The sequence below is a fragment of the Ambystoma mexicanum genome (assembly GCF_040938575.1).
Source record: "Ambystoma mexicanum isolate Mex_15411 chromosome 12 unlocalized genomic scaffold, UKY_AmexF1_1 Mex_chr12_unloc.1, whole genome shotgun sequence".
Classification (NCBI taxonomy): domain Eukaryota; kingdom Metazoa; phylum Chordata; class Amphibia; order Caudata; family Ambystomatidae; genus Ambystoma; species Ambystoma mexicanum.
In genome coordinates this window covers 6,506,672-6,521,362 of record NW_027182322.1, presented here as the reverse complement: position 1 = coordinate 6,521,362, position 14,691 = coordinate 6,506,672, and the positions used below count along the sequence as shown (strand labels likewise).

Here is a 14,691-nt window from a genome sequence, read left to right as displayed (position 1 = left end):
GGTTGGTTGTGATGTTATCCATGAGAATAAGTGGACACCTGATCCCCAGTCACTTATTTAAGATCTCAATAATCAAGTCAGAATCCAAATGAAAGTCATCAAAGTGGAGCCAATTAGAAATAATATAGTTACACAAACCTGGCAATGGTGCGGCAGCCAGGGCCGATAATGGCCCGCCAGCCTGAGAGCAGGAAAGTGTGAGAGCAGTGATGGTCTTGTGAGAGTTTACAGCTGTTATTGACCCTGTCCCCTTCCATTGCAGAGTTTTAACCCTATAAGAAGTGCAGAGGCTCCCTCCGGGGTGCTAATAGTAAATTTATTTTTTTGCGCAGGAGAAGTGCTCTTCACCAATTGCACGTGCCAAATCACCCAGAGGCCACCACCATAAAATTCAGGCATTCATGTTCATGCGTCCTCCATGTTATGTCCTTATAAAGGGATGCATGTTCATGATGACTCCATGTCACACCTGCATACAAGGATGCATGTTCATGCCGCCTCGTTCTCTTGGCTTCATACAGGGATTGTATCTCCTCCCTGTCTCACCCTCATGCAGGGATGCATGACCAATGCTCCTTCCCTTCTCGCCCGCATACATGGATGCACGTTCATGTCTCCTCGTTCTCTCGGCTTCATACAGGGATTTTATCTCCACCCTGTCTCACCCTCAGGAAGGGATGCATGACCAATGCTCCTTCCCGTCTCGCCCGCATACATGGATGCACGTGCACGCCTCCTCCTTCTCTCGGCTTCATACGGGGATCATATCTCCTCCCTGTCTCACCCTCATGCAGGGATGCATGACCAATGCTCCTTCCTGTCTCGCCCGCATACATGGATGCACGTTCACGCCTCCTCCTTCTCTCGGCTTCATACGGGGATCATATCTCCTCCCTGTCTCACCCTCATGCAGGGATGCATGACCAATGCTCCTTCCCTTCTCGCCTGCATACATGGATGCACGTTCACGCCTCCTTCTTCTCTCGGCTTCATACGGGGATCATATCTACTCCCTGTCTCACCCTCATGCAGGGATGCATGACCAATGCTCCTTCCTGTCTCGCCCGCATACATGGATGCACGTTCACGCCTCCTCCTTCTCTCGGCTTCATACGGGGATCATATCTCCTCCCTGTCTCACCCTCATGCAGGGATGCATGACCAATGCTCCTTCCCTTCTCGCCTGCATACATGGATGCACGTTCACGCCTCCTCCTTCTCTTGGCTTCATACGGGGATCATATCTCCTCCCTGTCTCACCCTCATGCAGGGATGCATGACCAACGCTCCTTCCTGTCTCGCCCGCATACATGGATGCACGTTCACGCCTCCTCCTTCTCTCGGCTTCATACGGGAATCATATCTCCTCCCTGTCTCACCCTCATGCAGGGATGCATGACCAACGCTCCTTCCCTTCTCGCCTGCATACATGGATGCACGTTCACGCCTCCTCCTTCTCTCGGCTTCATACGGGGATCATATCTCCTCAATGTCTCACCCTCACTTCCAACATGTGTAACTTCTTGTTCTCTTTGACGTGTGGGGCATGGGTGGCTACTGCACAGCTCTAGATGTCGCCCACCCTCAAGGTGCTATGGAAAGCACTTTTCCACATTGGACGTGCTATATTAACCCCCTCTCCCCAAATACAATAAAAATAAAGAAATATATGTGCTTCCATAATGTCTACCTTCTAATGTTTCATATGTGTAAGCACATTGTCCTCCTCCTGACCACATTCTAAAACTATGTGCAAATTGTTCCTTCCATAAACTGTCACTTCCTTGGCCCTTTATTTATAATGACTGTTATACTCTCTCTCTTTCCGCCACAGTATAAAAAAGCCTAGCACACCTCATGATTGGACTAAGAAATTCCTGTCATTTAGTTGGAAATGATTTTCCCATTATCCCCAAAAACTCCTCACTGTGTCTAAGAACGCTTTTTTTCACAGGACAATACAGATCAGATTGACTTGAAAGGTCCTTTCACGCGACTACAGAATGCCTCTCATTCCACTAAAAGATACGCCAGTGCCTACAATAGCCTAGGACTAGACTATGAGTCCCAATGTAGAAAGACCACAAGTCCACAGATATGCCTGTTTATTTAAACATCTGTATTATCATCAGCGTGTGACTGTAAAGGCGGGACCTCGCGCTCTCTGTAACACGCTCCATTGGCAACATCAGTTAAATGTCGTTGGTTCAATCCCTCGCGGATGTTGTTTTTATTCCCATTTGTAACTGGGAAATACTGTCGCTGCAATACATATGTCTTAATCAAGCTAGTGGTTATTGACGTAAATGGCAGTGTTATAATGTTTCATGTACTGCAAATGTCACCACATAATGCGCTCTTAATTAGATTTGGTTGAAATACATTACAGTCACCCGATGAAAAAGTGTGCAAAGAGCATTAAAGAAACAAAAGGTTCATAACAGTAACAGGACATATCGAATTGTTTCAGTCCTCCACAGAGATTGCCAATGTATTAATGGAAATTCTAAAATATCTGCCCAACTGCCGTGACATTGCCTCACCGCAATTCCGTGACTCGGATTCGAACCTAGGTTGCTGCGGCCACAACGCAGAGTACTAACCACTATACGATCACGGCGAGCTACTTGGGTTGCTACAATGTGAGGTTCCACCTCTATCATAAGCTGTACTCCATCTGTGATGTCATGACTCATGTTTGAATTAAAGGTTGGTTGTGATGTTATCCATGAGAATAAGTGGACACCTGATCCCCAGTCACTTATTTAAGATCTCAATAATCAAGTCAGAATCCAAATGAAAGTCATCAAAGTGGAGCCAATTAGAAATAATATAGTTACACAAACCTGGCAATGGTGCGGCAGCCAGGGCCGATAATGGCCCGCCAGCCTGAGAGCAGGAAAGTGTGAGAGCAGTGATGGTCTTGTGAGAGTTTACAGCTGTTATTGACCCCGTCCCCTTCCATTGCAGAGTTTTCTCCCTATAAGAAGTGCAGAGGCTCCCTCCGGGGTGCTAATAGTACATTTATTTTTTTGCGCAGGAGAAGTGCTCTTCACCAATTGCACGTGCCAAATCACCCGAAGGCCACCACCATAAAATTCAGGCATTCATGTTCATGCGTCCTCCATGTTATGTCCTTATAAAGGGATGCATGTTCATGATGACTCCATGTCACACCTGCATACAAGGATGCATGTTCATGCCACCTCGTTCTCTTGGCTTCATACAGGGATTTTATCTCCTCCCTGTCTCACCCTCATGCAGGGATGCATGACCAATGCTCCTTCCCTTCTCGCCCGCATACATGGATGCACGTTCATGTCTCCTCGTTCTCTCGGCTTCATACTGGGATTTTATCTCCTCCCTGTCTCACCCTCAGGAAGGGATGCATGACCAATGCTCCTTCCCGTCTCGCCCGCATACATGGATGCACGTTCACGCCTCCTCCTTCTCTCGGCTTCATACGGGGATCATATCTCCTCCCTGTCTCACCCTCATGCAGGGATGCATGACCAATGCTCCTTCCTGTCTCGCCCGCATACATGGATGCACGTTCACGCCTCCTCCTTCTCTCGGCTTCATACGGGGATCATATCTCCTCCCTGTCTCACCCTCATGCAGGGATGCATGACCAATGCTCCTTCCCTTCTCGCCTGCATACATGGATGCACGTTCACGCCTCCTCCTTCTCTCGGCTTCATACGGGGATCATATCTCCTCCCTGTCTCACCCTCATGCAGGGATGCATGACCAACGCTCATTCCTGTCTCGCCCGCATACATGGATGCACGTTCACGCCTCCTCCTTCTCTCGGCTTCATACGGGGATCATATCTCCTCCCTGTCTCACCCTCATGCAGTGATGCATGACCAACGCTCCTTCCCTTCTCGCCTGCATACATGGATGCACGTTCACGCCTCCTCCTTCTCTCGGCTTCATACGGGGATCATATCTCCTCAATGTCTCACCCTCACTTCCAACATGTTTAACTTCTTGTTCTCTTTGACGTCTGGGGCATGGGTGGCTACTGCACAGCTCTAGATGTCGCCCACCTGCAAGGTGCTATGGAAAGCACTTTTCCACATTGGACGTGCTATATTAACCCCCTCTCCCCAAATACAATAAAAATAAAGAAATATATGTGCTTCCATAATGTCTACCTTCTAATGTTTCATATGTGTAAGCACATTGTCCTCCTCCTGACCACATTCTAAAACTATGTGCAAATTGTTCCTTCCATAAACTGTCACTTCCTTGGCCCTTTATTTATAATGACTGTTATACTCTCGCTCTTTCCGCCACAGTATAAAAAAGCCTAGCACACCTCATGATTGGACTAAGAAATTCCTGTCATTTAGTTGGAAATGATTTTCCCATTATCCCCAAAAACTCCTCACTGTGTCTAAGAACGCTTTTTTTCACAAGACAATACAGATCAGATTGACTTGAAAGGTCCTTTCACGCGACTACAGAATGCCTCTCATTCCACTAAAAGATACGCCAGTGCCTACAATAGCCTAGGACTAGACTATGAGTCCCAATGTAGAAAGACCACAAGTCCACAGATATGCCTGTTTATTTAAACATCTGTATTATCATCAGCGTGTGACTGTAAAGGCGGGACCTCGCGCTCTCTGTAACGCGCTCCATTGGCAACATCAGTTAAATGTCGTTGGTTCAATCCCTCGCGGATGTTGTTTTTATTCCCATTTGTAACTGGGAAATACTGTCGCTGCAATACATATGTCTTAATCAAGCTAGTGGTTATTGACGTAAATGGCAGTGTTATAATGTTTCATGTACTGCAAATGTCACCACATAATGCGCTCTTAATTAGATTTGGTTGAAATACATTACAGTCACCCGATGAAAAAGTGTGCAAAGAGCATTAAAGAAACAAAAGGTTCATAACAGTAACAGGACATATCGAATTGTTTCAGTCCTCCACAGAGATTGCCAATGTATTAATGGAAATTCTAAAATATCTGCCCAACTGCCGTGACATTGCCTCACCGCAATGTCGTGACTCGGATTCAAACCGAGGTTGCTGTGGCCACAACTCAGAGTACTAACCACTATACAATCACGGAGAGCTACTTGGTCTGCTACAATGTGATGTTCCACCTCTATCATAAGCTGTACTCCATCTGTGATGTCATGACTCATGTTTGAATTAAAGGTTGGTTGTGATGTTATCCATGAGAATAAGTGGACACCTGATCCCCAGTCACTTATTTAAGATCTCAATAATCAAGTCAGAATCCAAATGAAAGTCATCAAAGTGGAGCCAATTAGAAATAATATAGTTACACAAACCTGGCAATGGTGCGGCAGCCAGGGCCGATAATGGCCCGCCAGCCTGAGAGCAGGAAAGTGTGAGAGCAGTGATGGTCTTGTGAGAGTTTACAGCTGTTATTGACCCTGTCCCCTTCCATTGCCGAGTTTTCTCCCTATAAGAAGTGCAGAGGCTCCCTCCAGGGTGCTAATAGTACATTTATTTTTTTGCGCAGGAGAAGTGCTCTTCACCAATTGCACGTGCCAAATCACCCGAAGGCCACCACCATAAAATTCAGGCATTCATGTTCATGCGTCCTCCATGTCATGTCCTTATAAAGGGATGCATGTTCATGATGACTCCATGTCACACCTGCATACAAGGATGCATGTTCATGCCAGCTCGTTCTCTTGGCTTCATACAGGGATTTTATCTCCTCCCTGTCTCACCCTCATGCAGGGATGCATGACCAATGCTCCTTCCCTTCTCGCCCGCATACATGGATGCACGTTCATGTCTCCTCGTTCTCTCGGCTTCATACTGGGATTTTATCTCCTCCCTGTCTCACCCTCAGGAAGGGATGCATGACCAATGCTCCTTCCCGTCTCGCCCGCATACATGGATGCACGTTCACACCTCCTCCTTCTCTCGGCTTCATACGGGGATCATATCTCCTCCCTGTCTCACCCTCATGCAGGGATGCATGACCAATGCTCCTTCCCTTCTCGCCTGCATACATGGATGCACGTTCACGCCTCCTCCTTCTCTCGGCTTCATACGGGGATCATATCTCCTCCCTGTCTCACCCTCATGCAGGGATGCATGACCAACGCTCCTTCCCTTCTCGCCTGCATACATGGATGCACGTTCACGCCTCCTCCTTCTCTCGGCTTCATACGGGGATCATATCTCCTCAATGTCTCACCCTCACTTCCAACATGTGTAACTTCTTGTTCTCTTTGACGTCTGGGGCATGGGTGGCTACTGCACAGCTCTAGATGTCGCCCACCTGCAAGGTGCTATGGAAAGCACTTTTCCACATTGGACGTGCTATATTAACCCCCTCTCCCCAAATACAATAAAAATAAAGAAATATATGTGCTTCCATAATGTCTACCTTCTAATGTTTCATATGTGTAAGCACATTGTCCTCCTCCTGACCACATTCTAAAACTATGTGCAAATAGTTCCTTCCATAAACTGTCACTTCCTTGGCCCTTTATTTATAATGACTGTTATACTCTCTCTCTTTCCGCCACAGTATAAAAAAGCCTAGCACACCTCATGATTGGACTAAGAAATTCCTGTCATTTAGTTGGAAATGATTTTCCCATTATCCCCAAAAACTCCTCACTGTGTCTAAGAACGCTTTTTTTCACAGGACAATACAGATCAGATTGACTTGAAAGGTCCTTTCACGCGACTACAGAATGCCTCTCATTCCACTAAAAGATACGCCAGTGCCTTCAATAGCCTAGGACTAGACTATGAGTCCCAATGTAGAAAGACCACAAGTCCACAGATATGCCTGTTTATTTAAACATCTGTATTATCATCAGCGTGTGACTGTAAAGGCGGGACCTCGCGCTCTCTGTAACGCGCTCCATTGGCAACATCAGTTAAATGTCGTTGGTTCAATCCCTCGCGGATGTTGTTTTTATTCCCATTTGTAACTGGGAAATACTGTCGCTGCAATACATATGTCTTAATCAAGCTATTGGTTATTGACGTAAATGGCAGTGTTATAATGTTTCATGTACTGCAAATGTCACCACATAATGCGCTCTTAATTAGATTTGGTTGAAATACATTACAGTCACCCGATGAAAAAGTGTGCAAAGAGCATTAAAGAAACAAAAGGTTCATAACAGTAACAGGACATATCGAATTGTTTCAGTCCTCCACAGAGATTGCCAATGTATTAATGGAAATTCTAAAATATCTGCCCAACTGCAGTGACATTGCCTCACCGCAATGCCGTGACTCGGAATCGAACCGAGGTTGCTGCGGCCACAACGCAGAGTACTAACCACTATACGATCACGGCGAGCTACTTGGGCTGCTACAATGTGACGTTCCACCTCTATCATAAGCTGTACTCCATCTGTGATGTCATGACTCATGTTTGAATTAAAGGTTGGTTGTGATGTTATCCATGAGAATAAGTGGACACCTGATCCCCAGTCACTTATTTAAGATCTCAATAATCAAGTCAGAATCCAAATGAAAGTCATCAAAGTGGAGCCAATTAGAAATAATATAGTTACACAAACCTGGCAATGGTGCGGCAGCCAGGGCTGATAATGGCCCGCCAGCCTGAGAGCAGGAAAGTGTGAGAGCAGTGATGGTCTTGTGAGAGTTTACAGCTGTTATTGACCCTGTCCCCTTCCATTGCAGAGTTTTCTCCCTATAAGAAGTGCAGAGGCTCCCTCCGGGGTGCTAATAGTACATTTATTTTTTTGCGCAGGAGAAGTGCTCTTCACCAATTGCACGTGCCAAATCACCCGAAGGCCACCACCATAAAATTCAGGCATTCATGTTCATGCGTCCTCCATGTTATGTCCTTATAAAGGGATGCATGTTCATGATGACTCCATGTCACACCTGCATACAAGGATGCATGTTCATGCCACCTCGTTCTCTTGGCTTCATACAGGGATTTTATCTCCTCCCTGTCTCACCCTCATGCAGGGATGCATGACCAATGCTCCTTCCCTTCTCGCCCGCATACATGGATGCACGTTCATGTCTCCTCGTTCTCTCGGCTTCATACTGGGATTTTATCTCCTCCCTGTCTCACCCTCAGGAAGGGATGCATGACCAATGCTCCTTCCCGTCTCGCCCGCATACATGGATACACGTTCACGCCTCCTCCTTCTCTCGGCTTCATACGGGGATCATATCTGCTCCCTGTCTCACCCTCATGCAGGGATGCATGACCAATGCTCCTTCCTGTCTCGCCCGCATACATGGATGCACGTTCACGCCTCCTCCTTCTCTCGGCTTCATACGGGGATCATATCTCCTCCCTGTCTCACCCTCATGCAGGGATGCATGACCAACGCTCCTTCCTGTCTCGCCCGCATACATGGATGCACGTTCACGCCTCCTCCTTCTCTCGGCTTCATACGGGGATCATATCTCCTCCCTGTCTCACCCTCATGCAGGGATGCATGACCAACGCTCCTTCCTGTCTCGCCCGCATACATGGATGCACGTTCACGCCTCCTCCTTCTCTCGGCTTCATACGGGGATCATATCTCCTCAATGTCTCACCCTCACTTCCAACATGTGTAACTTCTTGTTCTCTTTGACGTCTGGGGCATGGGTGGTTACTGCACAGCTCTAGATGTCGCCCACCTGCAAGGTGCTATGGAAAGCACTTTTCCACATTGGACGTGCTATATTAACCCCCTCTCCCCAAATACAATAAAAATAAAGAAATATATGTGCTTCCATAATGTCTACCTTCTAATGTTTCATATGTGTAAGCACATTGTCCTCCTCCTGACCACATTCTAAAACTATGTGCAAATTGTTCCTTCCATAAACTGTCACTTCCTTGGCCCTTTATTTATAATGACTGTTATACTCTCGCTCTTTCCGCCACAGTATAAAAAAGCCTAGCACACCTCATGATTGGACTAAGAAATTCCTGTCATTTAGTTGGAAATGATTTTCCCATTATCCCCAAAAACTCCTCACTGTGTCTAAGAACGCTTTTTTTCACAGGACAATACAGATCAGATTGACTTGAAAGGTCCTTTCACGCGACTACAGAATGCCTCTCATTCCACTAAAAGATACGCCAGTGCCTACAATAGCCTAGGACTAGACTATGAGTCCCAATGTAGAAAGACCACAAGTCCACAGATATGCCTGTTTATTTAAACATCTGTATTATCATCAGTGTGTGACTGTAAAGGCGGGACCTCGCGCTCTCTGTAACGCGCTCCATTGGCAACATCAGTTAAATGTCGTTGGTTCAATCCCTCGCGGATGTTGTTTTTATTCCCATTTGTAACTGGGAAATACTGTCGCTGCAATACATATGTCTTAATCAAGCTAGTGGTTATTGACGTAAATGGCAGTGTTATAATGTTTCATGTACTGCAAATGTCACCACATAATGCGCTCTTAATTAGATTTGGTTGAAATACATTACAGTCACCCGATGAAAAAGTGTGCAAAGAGCATTAAAGAAACAAAAGGTTCATAACAGTAACAGGACATATCGAATTGTTTCAGTCCTCCACAGAGATTGCCAATGTATTAATGGAAATTCTAAAATATCTGCCCAACTGCCGTGACATTGCCTCACCGCAATGCCATGACTCGGACTCGAACCGAGGTTTCTGTGGCCACAAAGCAGAGTACTAACCACTATACGATCACAGCGAGCTACTTGGGCTGCTACAATGTGACGTTCCACCTCTATCATAAGCTGTACTCCATCTGTGATGTCATGACTCATGTTTGAATTAAAGGTTGGTTGTGAGGTTATCCATGAGAATAATTGGACACCTGATCCCCAGTCACTTATTTAAGACCTCAATAATCAAGTCAGAATCCAAATGAAAGTCATCAAAGTGGAGCCAATTAGAAATAATATAGTTACACAAACCTGGCAATGGTGCGGCAGCCAGGGCCGATAATGGCCCGCCAGCCTGAGAGCAGGAAAGTGTGAGAGCAGTGATGGTCTTGTGAGAGTTTACAGCTGTTATTGACCCTGTCCCCTTCCATTGCAGAGTTTTCTCCCTATAAGAAGTGCAGAGGCTCCCTCCGGGGTGCTAATAGTACATTTATTTTTTTGTGCAGGAGAAGTGCTCTTCACCAATTGCACGTGCCAAATCACCCGAAGGCCACCACCATAAAATTCAGGCATTCATGTTCATGCGTCCTCCATGTTATGTCCTTATAAAGGGATGCATGTTCATGATGACTCCATGTCACACCTGCATACAAGGATGCATGTTCATGCCAGCTCGTTCTCTTGGCTTCATACAGGGATTTTATCTCCTCCCTGTCTCACCCTCAGGAAGGGATGCATGACCAATGCTCCTTCCCGTCTCGCCCGCATACATGGATGCACGTTCACGCCTCCTCCTTCTCTCGGCTTCATACGGGGATCATATCTCCTCCCTGTCTCACCCTCATGCAGGGATGCATGACCAATGCTCCTTCCCTTCTCGCCTGCATACATGGATGCACGTTCACGCCTCCTCCTTCTCTCGGCTTCATACGGGGATCATATCTCCTCCCTGTCTCACCCTCATGCAGGGATGCATGACCAACGCTCCTTCCTGTCTCGCCCGCATACATGGATGCACGTTCACGCCTCCTCCTTCTCTCGGCTTCATACGGGAATCATATCTCCTCCCTGTCTCACCCTCATGCAGGGATGCATGACCAACGCTCCTTCCCTTCTCGCCTGCATACATGGATGCACGTTCACGCCTCCTCCTTCTCTTGGCTTCATACGGGGATCATATCTCCTCAATGTCTCACCCTCACTTCCAACATGTGTAACTTCTTGTTCTCTTTGACGTCTGGGGCATGGGTGGCTACTGCACAGCTCTAGATGTCGCCCACCTGCAAGGTGCTATGGAAAGCACTTTTCCACATTGGACGTGCTATATTAACCCCCTCTCCCCAAATACAATAAAAATAAAGAAATATATGTGCTTCCATAATGTCTACCTTCTAATGTTTCATATGTGTAAGCACATTGTCCTCCTCCTGACCACATTCTAAAACTATGTGCAAATTGTTCCTTCCATAAACTGTCACTTCCTTGCCCCTTTATTTATAATGACTGTTATACTCTCTCTCTTTCCGCCACAGTATAAAAAAGCCTAGCACACCTCATGATTGGACTAAGAAATTCCTGTCATTTAGTTGGAAATGATTTTCCCATTATCCCCAAAAACTCCTCACTGTGTCTAAGAACGCTTTTTTTCACAGGACAATACAGATCAGATTGACTTGAAAGGTCCTTTCACGCGACTACAGAATGCCTCTCATTCCACTAAAAGATACGCCAGTGCCTACAATAGCCTAGGACTAGACTATGAGTCCCAATGTAGAAAGACCACAAGTCCACAGATATGCCTGTTTATTTAAACATCTGTATTATCATCAGCGTGTGACTGTAAAAGCGGGACCTCACGCTCTCTGTAACGCGCTCCATTGGCAACATCAGTTAAATGTCGTTGGTTCAATCCCTCGCGGATGTTGTTTTTATTCCCATTTGTAACTGGGAAATACTGTCGCTGCAATACATATGTCTTAATCAAGCTAGTGGTTATTGACGTAAATGGCAGTGTTATAATGTTTCATGTACTGCAAATGTCACCACATAATGCGCTCTTAATTAGATTTGGTTGAAATACATTACAGTCACCCGATGAAAAAGTGTGCAAAGAGCATTAAAGAAACAAAAGGTTCATAACAGTAACAGGACATATCGAATTGTTTCAGTCCTCCACAGAGATTGCCAATGTATTAATGGAAATTCTAAAATTTCTGCCCAACTGCCGTGACATTGCCTCACCGCAATGTCGTGACTCGGATTGTTGCTGCGGCCACAACGCAGAGTACTAACCACTATACGATCACGGCGAGCTACTTGGGCTGCTACAATGTGACGTTCCACCTCTATCATAAGCTGTACTCCATCTGTGATGTCATGACTCATGTTTGAATTAAAGGTTGGTTGTGATGTTATCCATGAGAATAAGTGGACACCTGATCCCCAGTCACTTATTTAAGATCTCAATAATCAAGTCAGAATCCAAATGAAAGTCATCAAAGTGGAGCCAATTAGAAATAATATAGTTACACAAACCTGGCAATGGTGCGGCAGCCAGGGCTGATAATGGACCACCAGCCTGAGAGCAGGAAAGTGTGAGAGCAGTGATGGTCTTGTGAGAGTTTACAGCTGTTATTGACCCTGTCCCCTTCCATTGCAGAGTTTTCTCCCTATAAGAAGTGCAGAGGCTCCCTCCGGGGTGCTAATAGTACATTTATTTTTTTGCGCAGGAGAAGTGCTCTTCACCAATTGCACGTGCCAAATCACCCGAAGGCCACCACCATAAAATTCAGGCATTCATGTTCATGCGTCCTCCATGTTATGTCCTTATAAAGGGATGCATGTTCATGATGACTCCATGTCACACCTGCATACAAGGATGCATGTTCATGCCACCTCGTTCTCTGGGCTTCATACAGGGATTTTATCTCCTCCCTGTCTCACCCTCATGCAGGGATGCATGACCAATGCTCCTTCCCTTCTCGCCCGCATACATGGATGCACGTTCATGTCTCCTCGTTCTCTCGGCTTCATACAGGGATTTTATCTCCTCCCTGTCTCACCCTCAGGAAGGGATGCATGACCAATGCTCCTTCCCGTCTCGCCCGCATACATGGATGCATGTTCACGCCTCCTCCTTCTCTCGGCTTCATACGGGGATCATATCTCCTCCCTGTCTCACCCTCATGCAGGGATGCATGACCAATGCTCCTTCCTGTCTCGCCCGCATACATGGATGCACGTTCACGCCTCCTCCTTCTCTCGGCTTCATACGGGGATCATATCTCCTCCCTGTCTCACCCTCATGCAGGGATGCATGACCAATGCTGCTTCCCTTCTCGCCTGCATGCATGGATGCACGTTCACGCCTCCTCCTTCTCTCGGCTTCATACGGGGATCATATCTCCTCCCTGTCTCACCCTCATGCAGGGATGCATGACCAATGCTCCTTCCTGTCTCGCCCGCATACATGGATGCACGTTCACGCCTCCTCCTTCTCTCGGCTTCATACGGGGATCATATCTCCTCAATGTCTCACCCTCACTTCCAACATGTGTAACTTCTTGTTCTCTTTGACGCCTGGGGCATGGGTGGCTACTGCACAGCTCTAGATGTCGCCCACCTGCAAGGTGCTATGGAAAGCACTTTTCCACATTGGACGTGCTATATTAACCCCCTCTCCCCAAATACAATAAAAATAAAGAAATATATGTGCTTCCATAATGTCTACCTTCTAATGTTTCATATGTGTAAGCACATTGTCCTCCTCCTGACCACATTCTAAAACTATGTGCAAATTGTTCCTTCCATAAACTGTCACTTCCTTGGCCCTTTATTTATAATGACTGTTATACTCTCTCTCTTTCCGCCACAGTATAAAAAAGCCTAGCACACCTCATGATTGGACTAAGAAATTCCTGTCACTTAGTTGGAAATGATTTTCCCATTATCCCCAAAAACTCCTCACTGTGTCTAAGAACGCTTTTTTTCACAGGACAATACAGATCAGATTGACTTGAAAGGTCCTTTCACGCGACTACAGAATGCCTCTCATTCCACTAAAAGATACGCCAGTGCCTACAATAGCCTAGGACTAGACTATGAGTCCCAATGTAGAAAGACCACAAGTCCACAGATATGCCTGTTTATTTAAACATCTGTATTATCATCAGCGTGTGACTGTAAAGGCGGGACCTCGCGCTCTCTGTAACGCGCTCCATTGGCAACATCAGTTAAATGTCGTTGGTTCAATCCCTCGCGGATGTTGTTTTTATTCCCATTTGTAACTGGGAAATACTGTCGCTGCAATACATATGTCTTAATCAAGCTATTGGTTATTGACGTAAATGGCAGTGTTATAATGTTTCATGTACTGCAAATGTCACCACATAATGCGCTCTTAATTAGATTTGGTTGAAATACATTACAGTCACCCGATGAAAAAGTGTGCAAAGATCATTAAAGAAACAAAAGGTTCATAACAGTAACAGGACATATCGAATTGTTTCAGTCCTCCACAGAGATTGCCAATGTATTAATGGAAATTCTAAAATATCTGCCCAACTGCCGTGACATTGCCTCACCGCAATGCCGTGACTCGGATTTGAACTGAGGTTGCTGCGGCCACAACGCAGAGTACTAACCACTATATGATCACAGCGAGCTACTTGGGCTGCTACAATGTGACGTTCCACCTCTATCATAAGCTGTACTCCATCTGTGATGTCATGACTCATGTTTGAATTAAAGGTTGGTTGTGATGTTATCCATGAGAATAAGTGGACACCTGATCCCCAGTCACTTATTTAAGATCTCAATAATCAAGTCAGAATCCAAATGAAAGTCATCAAAGTGGAGCCAATTAGAAATAATATAGTTACACAAACCTGGCAATGGTGCGGCAGCCAGGGCTGATAATGGCCCGCCAGCCTGAGAGCAGGAAAGTGTGAGAGCAGTGATGGTCTTGTGAGAGTTTACAGCTGTTATTGACCCTGTCCCCTTCCATTGCAGAGTTTTCTCCCTATAAGAAGTGCAGAGGCTCCCTCCGGGGTGCTAATAGTACATTTATTTTTTTGCGCAGGAGAAGTGCTCTTCACCAATTGCA

At 46.0% G+C, this 14,691-nt stretch overlaps 1 non-coding gene across 1 annotated transcript; it reads right to left on the bottom strand.

Annotated features, from left to right (window-relative positions):
• Positions 1-7,250: 7,250 nt before the first annotated feature.
• On the bottom strand, positions 7,251-7,322 carry TRNAH-GUG (transfer RNA histidin (anticodon GUG)). The gene has a single exon. It is a non-coding gene; the product is annotated as a tRNA-His (tRNA).
• Between the last annotated feature and the right edge of the window lie 7,369 nt (positions 7,323-14,691).